The sequence below is a fragment of the Sorex araneus genome, chromosome 5, assembly GCF_027595985.1.
Source record: "Sorex araneus isolate mSorAra2 chromosome 5, mSorAra2.pri, whole genome shotgun sequence".
Classification (NCBI taxonomy): domain Eukaryota; kingdom Metazoa; phylum Chordata; class Mammalia; order Eulipotyphla; family Soricidae; genus Sorex; species Sorex araneus.
The window spans coordinates 35,908,968-35,927,920 of NC_073306.1; the positions used below are offsets into that span (position 1 = coordinate 35,908,968).

Sequence of the window (18,953 nt, forward strand, 5' to 3'; positions counted from 1 at the left end):
GACCAGCCCCCTGGTAAACCCCTTGTTCCTTTCAGTTACATGGTCCCGGGTGTAACCATGGCTACCCTGACTTTGAATGCCATAGATTCGTTTTCTCTGGGCCCTTTCAAAACTAAATTGGGAACTGCCTATTTCTCTATTAAAGCACTTTTTTCCCTCTTTTTCCAGAAATCTTAAGATTCATAACATTTTATTTGGCTCCTTTAAATTTGTCTGTCTCCCCTTCAGGTCACATCTTCCTTTTTTGGTTAAGAGAGAGAGGGAGAGGGAGAGAGAGAATTTTCTACATACATGTAGCACTATAGCACTGTCGTCCTGTTGCTCATCAATTTGCTCGAGTAGGCACCAGTAATGTCTCCATTGTGAGACTTGTTACTGTTTTTGGCATATCGAATACGCCATGGGTAGCTTGCCAGGCTCTGCCGTGCGGGCGGGATACTCTCGGTAGCTTGCCGGGCTCTCCAAGAGGGGAGGAGGAATCAAACCTGGAGCAGAGGAATCAAATCCAGGTTGGCCACTCGCAAGGCAAACGCCCTGCCTGCTGTGCTATCATGTCTTAGTAAATACAAAAAGTAAATGCTAAACTAATCTTGGAAACAGTATCATATGCAAATTGTCAGCATGTGGCTGGAGAGGTAGTGCAGAGATTAAGGTACATGCCCTGCAGTCGGCTGACCTCAGTTTGATCCCGGCACCACATGGTACCCCAACATCTCCAGATGCAGCCCTGAAGGTCTCTGAGCACTGCCAGGGTGGTCCAGTGGCCCCAGCCCTGCCAGAGCCTAGCACCACATCCCCGGACCCTCACATTAAACATCCCACATGGTTGGTTGGTTGAGACTCACTGAGGGGGGATCCTGGGGACTCCTGAGCACTGTTTAGAAAGTCCCCCTGCAAAATTTTTTTTTAACTCAAAAAGGAAGAATTTAATGCTTCATATTCAGTTGCTCTAGGACATTTGTTGTTGTTGTTGTTGTTGTAAACACGTTATACTACTTCTTTTACTAGAACTAGGTCTTTGAGCATGCTGTTTCCTCCATTATTATTTTCGATCAGTGAATCACCATGAGGTACAGTTGCAAACTTACAAACTTCCGTGCTTGCATTTCAGTCATACAATGATCGAGTATCCATCCCTCCACCAGTGCCCATTTTCCACCACCATTGGTCCCAGCCTCCCTCCCACCACCCCTACCCCATACCCTCTACCCCACCCTGCCTCTGTGGCAGGGCATTCCCTTTTGCTCTCTCTCTCCCCTCTTGGGTGTTGTGGTTTGCAATAGAGGTATTTTTTAAATAAAATTTAAAATGTTTTTGCATTCTTCCAATATCAACTGTGATAGTTCGTTCTAATAAAGTGAATTTCACAGGCAGGTGTAACTATTAGAAATATTAAAAAGACAAGGAAAGAGGTTTGTAAAATGAAATATTTTGTACTGGTAAAGTAATTCAATAGGCTAGAGCACAAGTTTTGCATGCAGGAGGTCTGGATTGGATCTCCAGCACTGTATAATCCTCTGAGCACGATCAGGAAGCCACCCATCAAGCCCAGAGCTGAAAATAGTCTCTGAACACAATCAAGTGTGCCCCTGACCAAATATTTTCCCAATTAAAATATGATTGAGGGGCTGGAGCGATAGCACAGTGGGTAGGGCGTTTGCCTTGCATGCGGTCGACCCAGGTTCAATTCCCGGCATCCCATATGGTCCCCTGAGCACCGCCAGGGATGATTCCTGAGTACAGAGCCAGGAGTAACCTCTGTGCATCGCCAGGTGTGACCCAAAAAGCAAAATATATATATATACATATATATGATTGAGGGCTGCAAAAGGAGAGAGAGAGAGACAGAGAGACAGAGACAGAGAGAGAGACAGAGAAAAAAAGCACCTGTCAAAGAGGCAGGCAAGGGATGGGGGGTAGGGGATGATGAGAGGGAACTTGGGGACACTGGTGCTGGGAAATGTACACTGGTGGAGGGATGGGTGTTGGAATACAGTATGACTGAAACCCAATCATGAACAGCTTTGTAATGCTTTAAAAATAACCAAAAACCTTTTTTTTTTTTTTTTTTTTTTTTTGCTTTTTGGGTCACACCCGGCAATGCACAGGTGTTACTCCTGGCTTTGCACTCAGGAATTACCCTGGCGGTGCTCAGGGGACCATATGGGATGCTGGGAATCGAACCTGGGTCGGCCACGTGCAAGGCAAATGCCCTACCCGCTGTGCTATCGCTTCAGCCCCACCAAAAAACATTTTTTAAAAATTAAAAAAAAATGTGATTGAGAGCTGGAGAGAGTGAGGACAGTGTGTAAAGCAATTAATTACTTTGTACCTGATCGACCCTGTATTTGATCCCAGATGTCACAGATCTACAGGGAGTGATCCCTGAGTGCAAAGCCAGGAGTAAGCCCTGAGCACAGCCCGCTGTGCCCCTCACCAACAGAAACAAAAATTATCTCTCCCTGATTGTGTTTATTCAAACAAAGCAAAACGTTGACAAAACAAGTATCAACTACATTCATTCATTTATGGAGTGTTTGTGGCTGGACACGGCCCCAGGTACAAGGGTTATCCGTCCTGTACAATGCCACAACTCTGAGTCAGTGCCGGAAAAGGTGGGTGAGGCCTTGGCACTGCCAGAAGAAACCCCTCTCCTGGGGGGCTGGAGCAATGAAAGCTTCTCCAGGCTGGTGCCGGGTGGGTGGCAGGAGGAGCATCCCACAATGCCACATGGGGTTGGTCCATTTAGGACCCGCCAGGAGAGTACTGACCTGAAGTGTCTGCTTGCCATCACATCTAAAGTTTCTGTCCCCACTGGAGCTCACTCCCGTGAGTTACGTTGTCAGAAACAGAGACATGTAGAAAGATACAGATAATGAGAGAGATGAAAAAAGACAATTTGGAAGCAAGAAATTAGATGAGTAAATGAAAACTGACACTCCCTCCCCAGCCAAAATAGCCAACAGAGAGGAAAACAGACATGCCTGACTCTGAGGGCAGGGAAGGGGCTGGACCACACTCACCGGAATTCAGGACTTACTCCTGCTCTGTGCTCAGGGATCACTCCTGAGGGGGCTCAGGGGACCATATTTGACTGACAATGGGGACCAGAACCCAGTCGCCAGCATGCAAGGCAAATAAATGCTCTACCTACTGCTCCATCATTCTGGCCCTTTGATGTTTTTAATCGTTCTTTTTATTCGGGGTGAGGCGAAGGGGGCCTAATATTGTTTTGTGGGGGTACCACAGCCAGTGGTGCTGAAGGGCTGCTCCCCACTCTGTGCTCGGAGAGGGTGGGGGAGGGGAGAATTCCCTTCAGGCAGCGCTCAGGATTCCAGGCAGCGCTGGGAGTGGGACAAGTGTCAGTTCTCTCTGCTTAGGCCCTGATGCCACTAGACTTTGGACAAGTGTAAGAAGAGCCAAGAAGGTGAAAGTCTGGAGTGGGGAGAGTGAACCCCAGACCCCAGAGAGGAAGGGCGTGACAAGTCCTGCTTGAACGCGCTAGAGGGTGGCCCTAGCCATGGAGTTCACTGGGTATAAAGAAAGGGGCACAGGGCAGCATGTCCACCACCCCGTGTGAACAGATGGACCATCTGTTCCATGTGTTTGGCCTCTCTGATGGTCCCCCACACCATGACAGCACCTAATTTCTCAGAATGTGTCCCTGGGGACGGGAGGACGCAGGGAGAGATGTGCAGGAAGTGTGGGCCCCGGCCCCTGGGCTTCCCTGGGCTTCTCTAGGGGCTGTGGTCAGTCGGGCAGCACCAAGCGCAGAGCTGGGTAGGAGTCCAGGAGGGCCAGGACCCGGGGAAGCCACCCAGCACTCCAAGTGTCTGTTTCAGAGCCTTCCTTGAGGGTCCGTCCGATTCTCCCGGACCTTCCCTCGCTGGAACTCAGGGAAACACAGCTCCCGTTTAAGCAGCTTGGAAGCAGCAAGTGAGAAGGAGCCAGGATGCAGGTCCAGAGGAGACAATTGAATTCCTGTCATCCCACCCACCATGGCTGCGGGCCCACCTGCTCCTGGCGCAGCCTGAGTGCCAGGCACCTAGAAGCTTCCTGGGTTCCATCAGGACTCACTGCCCTGCCCTTGCAGCTCTCAACACTTCCCGGCACCCGCCACGCCCCCTTGTTTACTTCTCACAACTCTTCCAGGGTGGTCTTCTTCAGGGACGGAGGCTCAGGGAGGAAAAGCATCTTTCCAAACCCCTGGCTTCCAGCAAGCAGAGATGGAGTCTGGAATGTTGGGGTGCAAAGGAAACCATCCCCCCTATCCCTCTGCGCTCTTGAGAGGCTCAACAAAATAAACAAGTATCAGGCAGAAAAATGAGAACAATTAAGCTTCTGGATTACAGGAGACATTCCCCCTCCAGGCCAGCAAAGCTGGGTAACTCCAGACGCCTCCTCGTTACAGCAGAGGGGCCGAGAGAGCCAAGCACAGGGGGCTTGCTCTGCAGGCCGGGCCCCCTCAGGCTCTGCCAAGCACTGCTGAGAGTGACCCCTGAGTACAGAGTCAAGTGCGGCCCCCGAACAAAACAAAACGCAAATCAGGGGCTGGAGCAATAGCACAGCGGGTAGGGCATTTGCCTTGCACTTGGCTGACCCGGGTTCGATTCGCAGCATCCCATATGGTCCCCTGAGCACCGCCAGGGATAATTCCTGAGTGCAGAGCCAGGAGTAACCCCTGTGCATCGCTGGGTGTGACCCAAAAAGAAAAAAAAAAAAAACAAGGCAAATCAGAGGAGACTGGGGGCCGTGGGGGAGGACAGGGAACAGGCAAAGACCGCAGCCTTTAAGAGCAGCTGAGATGTACAGCAGGGAACAGCCTGGGAGAGACGTTTACGTGTAAGTATGTTTATCAAAGCAACCTTTATCCTGCCCTCAGGTCTCTCCCACAAATTAACCTTTTGCCAAAGACATATCTTCCTGTTGTGTGGGGGTTGTCACGTACCAGTTTATTCAACAGACCAAGCAAAGGCGATGATCAACCTTCCCAGTTGTCAGCCTAAATTGCTCTTTTGTTTTGTGATGGGGACTGAGTCTATGGTTTGTTGTTGTTGTTGCTTTGTGTGTGTGTGTGTGTGTGTGTTTTGCATTTTGAGTCACACCCAGCAATGCTCAGGGGTTACTTCTGGCTCTGCACTCAGGAATTAGTCCTGGCGGTGCATGGGGGACCATATGGGATGCCAGGGATTGAACTCCCATCATTCCCGTGCAAAACGCCCTACCTGCCTTACAGATCACTCCGGCCCTGTTTTTTTGGTTTTTTTTTTTTTTTTTTTTTGAGAATTAGAGTCCTTTATTAAGGGAGGTCAGCAGAGTACACAGGGAGGGGAAAAGTCTTTAGGGGCTGAGACTGGGTTTAGAACATCGGAGCCCATTCTGGGAGAATGAGCAGGTCCTCAGGATTGTACAGAAGCTGTCAAGGGGTGCCCAGGGGTACGGTGAAGGAGAGTTAGTCCCCAAGGGCACCCCAAGGGGGCCGGTAGTGATCCAGGTAGTGAGTACAGTCACCCAGAAGAGGAACCCCACAGCTGAGCGACAGACATAACCTTTGATTTGGCTCTATTCGGTGTATGCGGGGACAAGGAAGGCCTCTCGAAAGAACCAGAAGATTTTTACCAACCAGAGAAAAGGTAGGAAAGCAAAGCCACCCAGATAGTACTTCCGGCACAGATTCAACTTCTCCTCGTTGGATACCCGCTCCAAATTCATCGTTGCGCAGGGCTAGGTGGTCCGAGGGGCTGGCTGGGCCAGACCCAACCTCGATACCAAGTGACAGACACAAGGCTCTCGAACAACCACGCCCTCGGCAGCCACTTCCTCCGGCTTTCTGGTTTTTGTTCTTAATTGAATCTCCGTGAGATAGACCACCACAAAGCTGCTCCTGATTGGGTTTCAGTCACAAAACAAACATATATCTTGAGGTTGCATATTTTTGTTCCCCTACAGAAACCATGTTTGCCTGATCCCCTAGAACCCCCAAGCCCCCCAAAATGTGCGTATGGGGGGCGGAGAAACAGTGCAGGTGAGGAACTCACTAAGAGCCCTCTCTTGGGGAATAGTCTCAGGAATATGTAAGTGGAATAGAACATGAGCCTACGTAAAACTGATAGATAGTGACTTCTTTTTTTGATTTTGTCTTTGTTTCCTGTTTTGGGGGCTACATCCAGTGCCGGGGGCTACTCCTGGCTTGACTAGTTGCTTGGGGTCACTCCAGCAGTTTTCTGGGGACCACCGGGCACCTGATGATGGTCCTGATGGAACGTCAAGCAGCAGCACGAAACCATTTCTCTAGCCCTCTGAGCATCTCCCGGGCCGTGCCGGCTGCCGGCTGCTGGGATGTCTTCACGCTCAGGAGCTGCCGCGCCAGCATCGCCAGGCCTGGGGAACACACTTCTGCTTTTGGGTTCCCATGATTTTGAAGTTTTTTTTTTACAGCAGACTCTTTTAACTCAGTCCTTTTCAACATGTTCACATGTAAAACTGTTGTTGTTTACATGGCACACGTAAACAATGTAGACAAAGGATCAATGTCAACATAGAAATCAATGAAAATGCCAGTTAAAATTTGTTTTTAGTAGGTGTTAATGAAAGACATAAAATTTAAACTGTGAAAATGGTTTAAAATGAAGTTGTAAATAGCATCTTTTCTATTTCTGTTTTGGTTTCATTCCATTTGGTGTGATGTTTGGGCCTTACTCTGAGATTACTCAGAGAGGTCTGATGTTTGGGTCGTGAGAAGTCTGTGCAAAAAAGTTACTCTCAGTGTGTTGCTTGGAAGCGTTTCCATTTTTTTAGATAAGAAATTAGCATGAGGGGGGGCTGGAGCGATAGCACAGCGGGTAGGGCGTTTGCCTTGCACGCGGTCAACCCGGGTTTGATTCCCAGCATCCCATATGGTCCCCTGAGCACCACCAGGAGTGATTCCTGAGTGCATGAGCCAGGAGTAACCCCTGTGCATCGCTAGGTGTGACCCAAAAAGCAAGGGAAAAAAAAAGAAATGAAATTAGCATGAGGGAGCCAGAGCGAGAGTACAGTTGTAGGGCACTTACCTTGTAAATAGTTAGGTCCCGAGCACCCCATATGGTCCCCTGAGTCAGCCAGGAGTGAATCCTGAGTGCAGAACCAGGAATAAGCCCTGAGCACACTGGGTGTAGTCCAAAGAGGAGGGGAGGGAAGCGGAGGGGAGGGGAGGGGAGGAGGGGACAGGGGAGGAGAAGGGAGGAGAGGAGAGGGGAGGGGAGGAGAGGAGAGAGGGAGGAGGGGACGGGGAGGAGAGGAGAGGGGAGGGGGTAGGGGAAGGGAGGGGAGGGGAGGAGGGGAGAGGAGAGGAGAGGAGAGGAGAGGAGAGGAGAGGAGAGGAGAGGAGAGGAGAGGAGAGGAGAGGAGAGGAGAGGAGAGGAGAGGAGAGGAGAGGAGAGGAGAGGAGAGGAGAGGAGAGGAGAGGAGAGGAGAGGAGAGGGGAGGGGAGGGGAGGGGAGGGGAGGGGAGGGGAGGGGAGGGGAGGAGAGGAGAAGACAGGAGAGGAGAAGAGAGGAGAGGAGAGGGGGTAGGGGGAGGGAGGGGAGGGGAGGAGGAGAGAGGAGAGGGGAGGAGAGGAGAGGAGAGGAGAGGGGAGGGGGAGGGGGAAGAGAATAGGGGAGGGTAGGGGAGGAGAGGAGAGGAGAGAAGAGAAGAGGAGAGGGGAGGGGGAGGGGAAGAGAATAGGGGAGGGTAGGGGAGGAGAGGAGAGGAGAGAAGAGAAGAGGAGAGGGGAGGGGGAGGGGGAAGAGAATAGGGGAGGGTAGGGGAGGAGAGGAGAGGAGAGGAGAAGAGGAGAGGGGAGGGGGAGGGGAAGAGAATAGGGGAGGGGAGGGGAGGAGAGGAGAGGAGAGAGGACAGGAGAGGACAGGAGAGGAGATGAGGGAGAGGAAGAGAGAAGAGGGGAGGGGAGGGGAGGGGAGGGAGGGGGAGGAAAGGTCAGCATAATTTCTCCTCCCTTCCTCCCTTCCTTCCTTCCTTCCTTCCTTCCTTCTCTCCTTCCTTCCTTCCTTCCTTCCTTCCTTCCTTCCTTCCTTCCTTCCTTCCTTCTCCCTTTCTTTTTCTTTCCTTCTTTCTGTTTTTGGGCCACAACAAACCTTAATCCCAGATCATCTGGCAGTGCTCAGGGTGGTGCCGGGGATGGACTGGAGCATCTGCTAACAAGATAAGCATCCTAACCCATTTTCTACTCCCCAGCTCCCTAAACATGCTTCCTGATAGCAAACTCTCAATTGAAAATGATTGCAAATTATTGATTGTGTTTACCTAGTTTTTTTAAAATTTAATATTTTTATTTTATTAAAGAACCATGATTAACAAAGTTATTGATAGTTCAGTTTTAGACATATAATGCTCCAGTACCAATCTCACCACCGGTGTCAACTTCCCTCCATCAGCGTTCCCAGGTTCCCTTTCACACGCACACTCCCAAGCCTGCTGTCTAATAGGCACATTTTAAAGTTTGATTGTTATAGTTTGAATAACATGTTTTCAGCGTTGTTGACTCTTTGGTGTGGATATATGCCTATACTACTCACCCAGAGGTTCCGGATCTCAGCCACAGCCATACTCAAGGCCACTCATCACATGCTCAGACAAGCCTCACGCCTAAAGGAACCGGCAGAGGAACCTAGGTGTGCGGGACCCGGGGCTGAGATCTCCAAGCCTGCTCGGATCGGGACTGGTCCTCCTCCATCCAGACCCCCCATTTTCCAGTAGCTAGGCAGTCACACCCACACACTGCCCCCTGCACCATGTAATCCCATCAATAGCCAAGATCCAGAGACTATAAAACAAAGCTCCCAGAAGATCTCTTATTGTATACTTCTCCCTCTCAGAGAACACGGCAAGCTACCGAGAGTATCCTGCCCACATAGCAGAGTCTGGCAAGCTCTCCGTGACATATTCGATATGCCAAAAACAGCAACAATGACGGGTCTCATTCCCCTGACCCTGAAAGAGCCTCCAATGCGGCACTGTTGGGAAGGACAAGTAAAGAGAAGCTGCTAAAATCTCAGGGCTAAGACGAATGGAGACATTACTGGCCCGATCGAGCAAATTGATGAACAATGGGATGACAGTGATACAGTGATACAGTGATACTACTCACCCACGGTACCAATTTATCTGAGGCCTCTGGCCCCTGCTACCCGAGTGCTTCTCTGTCTCAGTTCTTTACTTCCCCTCTCAATTTCTTCCCTTCTCTGCCCTTCTCTTCCCTATATATACCCTGGGGTCAAGGACGGTGTAGGCATCCCCCTTTTACTACACTGCATTCCCTCTTCTAGTTATTCTATATACCACAGATAAGTGAGATCATCTTGTCTTTCTCCTTCTTCTGCCTTACTCATTCAACACGATGCCTTTCAGTTCCATCCAGGGAGATTGCTTGATTTCATTGTTCCTTGCAGCTGCATAGTATTCCATTGTGTATGCAGACCACATCTTCATCTGTGGTTGGACATCTAGGTAGCTTCCATATCTTAGCCGTTATACAAAATGTGCAATGATGGTGTACATAAGTCCTTCTGAATGACTATTTTGTGTCCTATTCTCTTCAAGGTCATGATCATTAATAAGAAACTTTCCACAGAAGTAGATACCAGTGTTAGCTAATCTTTTTTCCCTCCCTTACTAGTTTTTCTTTAGGATTCAAATATCACTGTATCACTGTCATCCTGTTGTTCATCAATTTACTCGAGCGGGCACCAGTAACGTCTCTATTACACTCAGCCCTGAGATTTTATAGCAGCCTATCCTTACTGATCTGTCCCAATGATTGGAGTCTCTTACAGGGTCAGAGGAATGAGACCTACTGTTAACTGTTTTTGGCATATCGAGTACGCCAGGGGTAGCTTGCCAGGCTCTGCCGTGCGGGCGGGATACTCTCGGTAGCTTGCTGGGCTCTCCAAGAGTTATGGATATATCTGTTACTGTATTTTGGATATGAATACACCACGGGAGCTTGCCAGGCTCTCCCAAGTGGACAGTAGACTCTCGGTAGCTTATCAGGTTCTCTAAGAGGGAGAACTAGGCTATTAGATGTTGAGAGTGGCCTGATCATGGCTCTGGCTGGGTTCCAGAGGTCCTCAACTGTCGAGGCTCTGCTTGTGCTGGGGGGAGGAGGGAAATGCAACCCGTCCCCTCTGATGGGCCCTGGTGAAGACAGTCAGGCTCAGGGGCAAGAGACTGCGTCACTGTCTTCCAGGAGCTTGGTTTTATAGTCTCTGGATATTGGCTGTTGATGGGATTACACAGCGCCAGGGGCAGTCTCTATGTGTGATGGCCTAGCTACTGGAAAATGGAGGATCTGGGTGGAAAAGGCCCAGTCCTGATCCGAGCAGCCTTGGAGATCTTGGCCCCGGGTCCCGCACATCTGGGTTCTTCTGCTGGCTCCCCCATGTGTGAGGCTTGTCCGAACATGTGGAGAGTGGCCTGAGCATGGCTGTGGCTGGGGTCCTGAGGATTTAAATAATGATTTCAAATTAATTTGTGATGAAAAAAAATATATATATTTTTTTGCTTTTTGGGTCACACCCAGCATTGCACAGGGGTTACTCCTGGCTCATGCACTCAGGAATTACTCCTGACGGTGCTCGGGGAACCACATGGGATGCTGGGAATTGAACCCAGGTTGGCTGCATGCAAGGCAAACGCCCTACCCGCTGTGCTATCGCTCCAGCCCCCATAAATCTTTATTTCATTTTTCCAAAGGCAAATTTTCCCCTGTGAATCCATGCAAGTTGCTAGCATGCATTAATACTGTGTTGGGGACCCTCCGTGCCACACGGAGGCCCGCTGACTTATTAGAGTGACCCAGAGAACTCAGAAAAATGGTCTGATTCAGGGCTGCAGTGGATCACAGGCAACCCATACTGACCACAGACAGTGAGGAGCTAAGACACTGGAGAAAGTGGCCATAGGCTTCCAGTTGTCCACCTCCTGGCTCATCCTGCAGAGGACCTAATTCTCTCAGAAAAGGAGTGTGAAAGACCTGGGCCGACTCTCAGCAGCCAGGGCAGCTCCCTGAGGCAGTGGGGTGTCTACTGCAGGCCAGTCACATAGGGAGGCGGCGCTCACACCACTGGTCTTGGCTACTCAATCCCCAGTCGCCTGATGTCAAACTGATGCAACAAGATCCGAGACCTCAGACATTGGAGGAAAAATATGGCCTCACCAGCCGCATAAACCAAAGGTTCAGAGCTTATCTTGTAGGAGCGGTCAAGGTCTAGCCTTTTTTTTTTTTTTTGTCCTTACAGATTTTGAGATGGAACCCAGGGCCTCACATTTACAAGGTGCGTGTTTTCCTGCTGAGGTCCAGACCTGCCTGGTCTTGAAGACTTTTGAAATGTGTCAGTTTGGGTAAGCCAGCCCTAAGCTAAATTCATGACTGCATTAAGACACTTTCGTAGGTATCTTACCATTGTTCATCCTCGAGAGACAACCCCCGACCCCCACATCCGCCCATGCATCAACTAAGTCAGACTGAGAGGCCAGTTACTGTCCTTCACAATTGCTGTGAGCCTAGTTCAGAATTTTTACATTTTAAAAAAGAACACATACTCTTTAAAAAATAAAAACAAAACCCAAAAACCTCTTCTTTGGGGAGATAGTCCATTTCTGTATCAAAACAGCAGAGAGAATCTATATTGCCCTATTTTTTTTTAGAGAAAGCTACAAAGTTAGACACTAACCCTCCCTTTTGACCTCAGTTTTTCACTGTGACATTCAAGGAAGTCTTCACATTAGATATCGTTCTCCAGATAAGAAAGACTTCACATTGGATAACATTCTCCAGATAAGAGCATCTCAGGATTTGGGGGATGAACTTTGATTCTCTGAGTCTCGTCTTTGTCTCTGTCTCTCTGGTCTCTCCCTCTCTCTTTCCCATGTTCTCTCTCTCTCTCTCTCTCTCTCTCTCTCTCTCTCTCTCTCTCTCTCTCTCTCTCTCTCTCTGGTGTGTGTGTGTGTGTGTGTGTGTGTGTGTGTGTAGGATGGAACCCCTGCCTCACACATGCAAAGCATGTTCTCTGTCTACCACTGAGTCACATACCTCAGCCTTGGCCCTTGGGGAGGAGCTTGTCAAGCTTTGCCATTTGTCATTGCAGTTCCCCATGAACCCCGGACTCACCTGGGATTGTCACATGCTTAACTCTCTTTCCTCCTCCAGCCTCTGAGGATTCTGCTGGTGCTTCTGCCAGAGCCCTTACTGGTAACTATAGACTCTTCAGTCTGAACATGTCTTTGAACTCCTGGATTAGCTTCGACTCTTCTTACATGTCCCCATATGCCCATAGAAGAGTCTGGAGGTGGTCATGTGTATACTTGCCTCTTCAACTTCAAACTTGGCGCTGACCCTTTTTATGCGGACTGGTGAAATGAGCAGTTCTGAAAGTGGGTGAAATATTTTGACATTGGCTGTTTTCTGAGCTTGCTACCTCTTTCTTGAGCTGTCTGTGTTCCAACAGAGCTCATAAAGGAATTTTGCCTCTTGTTCTGCAATGACAGAATCTACCAAAGACAGGCATTTTCCTGCAGTGGGGGACTGGCATGCTCATAAGTATAGACACAGATGTGAGGTCAGACCTCCTAGTTTACAGGATGAATTTTTAAGAATAGGAGATTCCTGGGCCAAAGGAATCTGGAGGGCCCTAGGGACAAGTGCAAGATTATCTTTGGTGTATTTGTTGCCCATTGAATGACATTCTTAGGACTACTGTGCTTAGTAACTCTGATGATATCCTTGTTTCAGTTCAAAGCTCTCCATTATAATGGGGGAAGTAATTCTCCAAGAAATTCAATATATTTAGGGGCTGGAGCAATAGCACAGCGGGTAGGGCGTTTGCCTTGCACGCGGCCGACCCGGGTTCGATTCCCAGCATCCCATATGGTCCCCTGAGCACCACCAGGGGTAATTCCTGAGTGCAGAGCCAGGAGTAACCCCTGTGCATCGCTGGGTGTGATCCAAAAAGAAAAAAAAAAAGAAATTCAATATAGTTAAACAAAAAGTGCTTAAGGTTAATATAGGCCTTTATTCCTTAGGTCTTCTATCTTCTAAGAATATTATACATACATTTGAACAATGTATATGTGTACACACATACATGTTAAATATTTAAGAATGTAAGAAGTATCAAAATATAAATTTTTATTGAACTTAGTTAAAATCCTGAAAATTCACATCATAACTATTATTCATACCTAAGTATGATAAAATATCTTGATAATTAGTATCTTTTAGTTTCTTGAATAATTGATTTGATTTGTTTCTTTCCAATAATTTAATTTTGGGAGGCCACAGTAGGTAATACTCAGAGGCCACTCCTGGCTCTGTGTTCAGAGATCAATCCTGGTGGTTCTCAGGGGATAATATAGAGTACCGAGAACAAAGATGGGTGGGTGGACGGCCTATGCAAAGAGGATACTTTATCCCCTGAACTATTTTTCCAGTCCATCAATTCTTTTTGACAAGCTTTTCATAGTTTCGCTTTGAAGGGGCCACACTGGCTGTGCTCAGAAGTTGCTCCCTTCTTGGTGCTCAGGAATTGCTCCCAGTAGTGCTCACAGGACTGTGTGGTGCCAGAGATTGAACTTACGGCCCCTTTGAGCTTGCTTCCCACCCCAGTCCTGTCTAATGTTTGTGTTGTGGGGTTACATTGCTGAGGTGTGGAGTGCATGAGTAGTCTATAGCGTGCACTGCTCAAATTTTCCACGTGTGTGTCTGCTCCAGATAGAGATCCTGGCTGCTCCCACCACACCAGTCCATTCCCAGGCGCCACTCACCTGCTTACTATCACCAGGGGTGAGGCCAGCGGTGAGGTCAGCGGTTGAAGGATTTTTATACAACTGAAATCAGACTGAATGTGTTCTTTTATGTGGTTTTTCTGTTTTTGCTTGTTTGTTTGGGGCCACACCCAGAGGTGCTCAGGGGTTACTCCTGGCTTTGCACTCAGGAATCACTCCTGCCAGTGCTCCAGTCATTATATTAGGGATTGAACTGGTCAGCTTCATGCAAGGCAAGTGCCCTACACACTGTTCTGTCCCTCCAACCCATGCGTGGTTTGTCACCCAGCATCACGTCCAAGAAACTTATCTTTGCTGTGTGGACCTAGATCTTGTTTCTTTTCACTGCCTGGTAGTATTCCACTGTATGGTGAGGTCACAGCTCTGCTAATGAATGTGAGTTGTTGCCTGTTTGGGGCTGTGATGAACAAAGCTGCTACAAAGATCCACGTACACTACCTCCTAGGTAAGCAATTAGATAAGCAAATACCTAGCATCTCAAATCACTGTTGTCTCATTGTAAAAGCAAACAATGATTCTCCCTAGAATTAATTCCAAGAGGAATTATATTGTGTTAAATGTCAGTTTGTTAAAAACTCAATAGTTGGGACTGGAGCTATAGCACAGCGGGTAGGGCGTTTGCCTTGCACGCGGCCGACTTGGATTTGATTCCCAGCATCCCATTTGGTCCCCTGAGCACTGCCAGGGGTAATTCCTGAGTGCAGAGCCAGGAGTGACCCCTGTGCGTTGCCAGGTGTGACCCAAAAAGCAAAAAAAAACCCAAAAAAACCAACTCAATAGTCATTCTATGAGAGTAGTGATTGCCAGAAGCAAGGGGGAAAGTGGGGGTTAGATAAACAGAGTAAAGGGGTTTGTGTAAAAACACAAAAAAGAAAAAGAAAAGGGGCGCGGAGCGCCTCACCGCACTGAGCCTGGCACAGGGCCCAGGGCAGCGGGGCTGTCTCTCCCGCCACCCGCATTCGGTAGTCTCCAGCCGCTTCCCCCACCCCAGGGAGGTTGATGGCGATGATGAGGCAGGTGAAGGAAAGAATGGAGCCAAGATGGTTGGTCTCAATCGCAGTTTATTCCAATCTTCTCTCTGTACACTCCCATCTCTCCTTCTGCTTCTCCCCCAACCCCCTCATACAGCCACCTTAAATCCCCCCACCGCCCCACCCCCCGCATCAGGGACCAGGGCTTACACACAGGTGTGGTTACAATCATGGGGGTAAAGTTCTATCCCTCAGGGGATGCTTTCACCAGGACAGAATCTCTTCCAGCAGGACACCCGCCCAAGAGCGGAATCCCAATGGGTGTGTTTCCCCTCTCTTTGTCCAGCTAACATATAAGCTTCATGCTCAGGGTTTGCTCTCAGCAGTCTTGTGGATCTTCTTGGGGCCAGGATTAGAACCCAGGCCTCCAGCATGCAAATCGTGTTCTCCACTCAACAAGAGGCCTCCCAGGCCACATGGAGCTTTCTAGTGACATACATCTAAACGGTATTCAGCATGATAGTGCTGTAGTGGTTTGATATTTTAAAAATCCATAGTCACTCCCTAGCAATTGACAATAGGAAATAAGTGAGAAAATATAATATGTCATTCTTCCAATGTAAAATTGTTTTACAGTTTTATTTAGGGAACTGAGGGCAGAGAAAGAGACAGACAGACAGAGTGTTTCATGCTCCAGAGTGGGTATTCGCTTCTCCAGAAGAAGAGAGCTGAGACTACACATCTAAAATTGAGAGGCAGGAGAAGCTCCAAGATGGACGATGTGCCAAGGGCCAGAGTGATAGTATAGAGCATTTTGGGTACTTGCTTTGCACCCGGCCAACTCGGGTTTGGTCCCTGGCATCCCACCTGGTCCCCTGCGCATTGCCAGGAGTGCTCCCTAAAGATGAGTTTCTTGGACGTGATGCTGGGCGACAAGCCAGTGAGACACGGGTTCAAGGGAGAGCACAGGCTTTAAGACAAAGGCCCCAGTGGCTTTCGGCGGGAGCTTTTGCGGTTCTTTCAAATGGGTTTTCTAGAGTTCTGCATACATAAAGTTAATCTGGGTGTTACCACAGGATGGTGATGGTCTTCTAGTACCCTCAGGATTCTTCTGTAGCTTTTCTGAGGGGCCCAGAAATGTGTTTCTCTAGGTGGGGCCTTGGATTTCTATATCTGTGTGATGCCTTCATTTCTCTTCTCCAAAAAGCTTAGGATTTGAATGTGCCAGTGGGTTGTGGCTGTCACGGCTTTCGGCTCCTTCAGGGCTAGGTGATTTTTATTATTTCCCAAAAGGGCATTACCAGGCCCCACTTACTTATCTGCCTACAACACCAGGAACAGTTGTCAACGTCAACACAAAAGTTCAATTCTGGGAACATTCTGTCATCCCATTGCTCATTGATTTGTTCGAGCGGGCACCAGTAACGTCTCTCATTGAGAGACTTATTGTTACTGTTTTTGGCATATCCAATACGCACGGGTAGCTTGCCAGGCTCTGCCGCTCGGGCTCGATACTCTCAGTAGCTTGCCGGGCTCTCCGAGAGGGGCGGAGGAATCGAACTCGGGTCTGCCGTGTGAAAGGCAAACGCCCAACTGCTGTGCTATCACTCCAGCCCAAAAGTTCAATAAGCACAACAAAATGATTGGCCTTGCTCATCGCTAAGTAAGTGTACAGGATAAAACAGGAGAGACCTCGTAACACGGAAGATTAAAAATCTTGTATCTGGAATGGGAGCAAGTGCTGTCATGAGAGGTTAGAGGGAGACTCAGTCAGAGTTGGTGCTCAGCAAGCTTTGCATGGAAGGCCTGAGTTCAGTCTCTGGCAATGCGTGGTCCCTCAGTACTTCCAAGAGTAACCCCCAAGCACCAATCTGAGGGTAGCCCCCAAGCATCACCAGGTGTAATCTAAAAAATAAAAGTAAATAAAAAGTTGATGCTCAGTTTTCTGCAGTATCTAGTAGGGATTTATTTTCTTCCTCAAAACCAAGTTTGAAATAGGCCTCTCAGACTCCTGCAGCTTCTCCCCATGACCAGAGTGTTGATGCCTTTCAGCCTTTCTGTTCGATGACCCTTGGTATGAAGCTATTAGCCCTACACCCACCTCATAATTCCAATATGGCTGCCTCCGCTCCAGCCTCAGGTTCATATCCCAGGAGGAAGAAGGGAGCCTTATGGCGGCCGAGGTGGTGACTCTATTGACATCAACGCTTAGCCAGGTAGTTTCTCAAAGGGCTGAGTATAGGCTTTGCATGCTGGAGGCCTGGGTTTCATCCCCAAGCCTGCACAGTCCCCTGAACACTGCCAGAACTGACGCCTGAACACAGAGCCAGGAGTAGCCTGAGCACTGCCAGGTATGGGCCCCAAAACAAAAAGCAAGCACACAAACAGGAAATCAGTGCTTACTCTGACGTCTATAGCGGACTTCCACGGACATCAAGGGGTCTAGATTTGGCTGCTTCTAGAAGCAAGGCAGGCTGGGAAGCGTAGCTACAGCTTGGCACAGGGCCTCCTCGAGCAAACTCACGTCTTGGTTCGCCCAGTCTAGCCCAGCTGACTCGGCTCGCCTCCTGTAACCCTTCCCGAAGACTTCTGATCTTCGGCTTCTCTGAGTCTAGCTGAGAACATCCCACCCAGCTCCCTCCTCATGCCCCGTCCCCTGTCCTGGTGAATGTCTCCAGCGTGGGCTGCCACACCCACTACCCAGGGCTCTTCCAGAGGGTGACAATCTGCTTGCATGAAGTGCCCAAGAATTCCCATCTCCCAGGAGTGACCCTGAGCCAGGGAGAGGTGGGAGCAGAACCCAGCCTTAAGGGCAAACACAGGCTGAAAATCTCATCAGACCAGAGTATCCCCCCCACCCCGGAGCCTGAAGCCCCCCCCTCCCCATCCCCTTAGCCTGGCCTCCTCCTCTAGGACCCTCTTCTCTGGCAGTTCGTCCCACCCTCAGCCCAAGGGAGCATTCAGCAACCACTGCTCAGCAAGCCTCATCTCAGAGTCAAGCTTACGCTGGCCTGCGGGCGCTGAGAACATGCAGAAGATGCTCCTACCCAGGACGCCACCTGTGCTCCTGGTGAGGATTTCTTTATTGTTGTTTTGGTTTTGTTGTTGTTGTTGTTGTTGTTGTTTGCTTTTTGGTTCACACCTGGCGATGATCGGGGTTACTCCTGGCTCTGCATCTCAGGAATTACTCCTGGCGGTGCTCGGAGGACCATATGGGATGCTGGGAATTGAACCCGGGTCGGCCGCATGCAAGGCAAACACCCTACCCGCTGTGCTATTGCTCCAGCCCCTGGTGATAATTTCTTTAACCACATTGCCTAAGCTAGATGCATTTTGTTTGGCTTTTGAGGTTTCTGTTTGTTTGGGGGGGGTCACCCTGGACTGTGCTCAAGGCTACTCCTGGTTCAGTGTCCCTCCTGGTGTCACTCATAATGGTGCTGAGGGGGTGGGGGGGTTGTGGTTCCTTTGGTGCTGGTATTAAACCTGCCTCTTCTGCATGTAAAGCCTGTGCCACCGCCCTCTGAGCTGTCCCTCCTGCCCCCGGTAGAACAATCGCTGTCTCTTACCTGCGTCATTGCTTCATGCTGTATACCGACACTTCCCAGGCTATATTCTCTTTTACTTTCCCCTCCATCAGAATGTGAGCTCTGGGGCTAGCAACTTGGTCCTGTTTCTTCTCTGTATCCCTTGCACCAGAATTCGCGGCCCCAAGAGTTTATAGAGAACTCTCTGTAGCTGTGGGTAACCGACAGTGATCCTCAGCCTTGAAAAGGACCTTGCAGCTTTGTGTTCAGAGGATGAGAGGTTTGGGGAAACAGCCCTTTGTTATTCTGATTTCATGTATTTACTTTTGGTTTGGGGAGCCCTCGCCCTTGGTGCTCAGAGATTTCTCTTGACCCTGCAGGCAGGGGTCACTCCTGGCCGGACTGGGTGGGGGGTGCCTTCTGCGGTGCCAGGGATCAAACTTGGGTCTGCCGCATGCCCAGCAGGTGCCCCACCCCAGTCCTGTCTCTCCAGACCCCAACTCCTTAGACTCCAGAGCATGAATTGAGATGCCAAAGTGCAGCTCTGATGCCCAGGCGGCTCTTCTCCCCCAGGTCCCCAAGTCCCCATGCACGGAGTGGGGCCACTGGGTAAGCTTCATGCAGGCTGCCTCAG

At 49.5% G+C, this 18,953-nt stretch overlaps 1 pseudogene; it reads right to left on the bottom strand.

Annotated features, from left to right (window-relative positions):
* Window positions 1-5,278: 5,278 nt before the first annotated feature.
* On the bottom strand, window positions 5,279-5,823 carry LOC101545959 (gamma-secretase subunit PEN-2-like; annotated as a pseudogene).
* Between the last annotated feature and the right edge of the window lie 13,130 nt (window positions 5,824-18,953).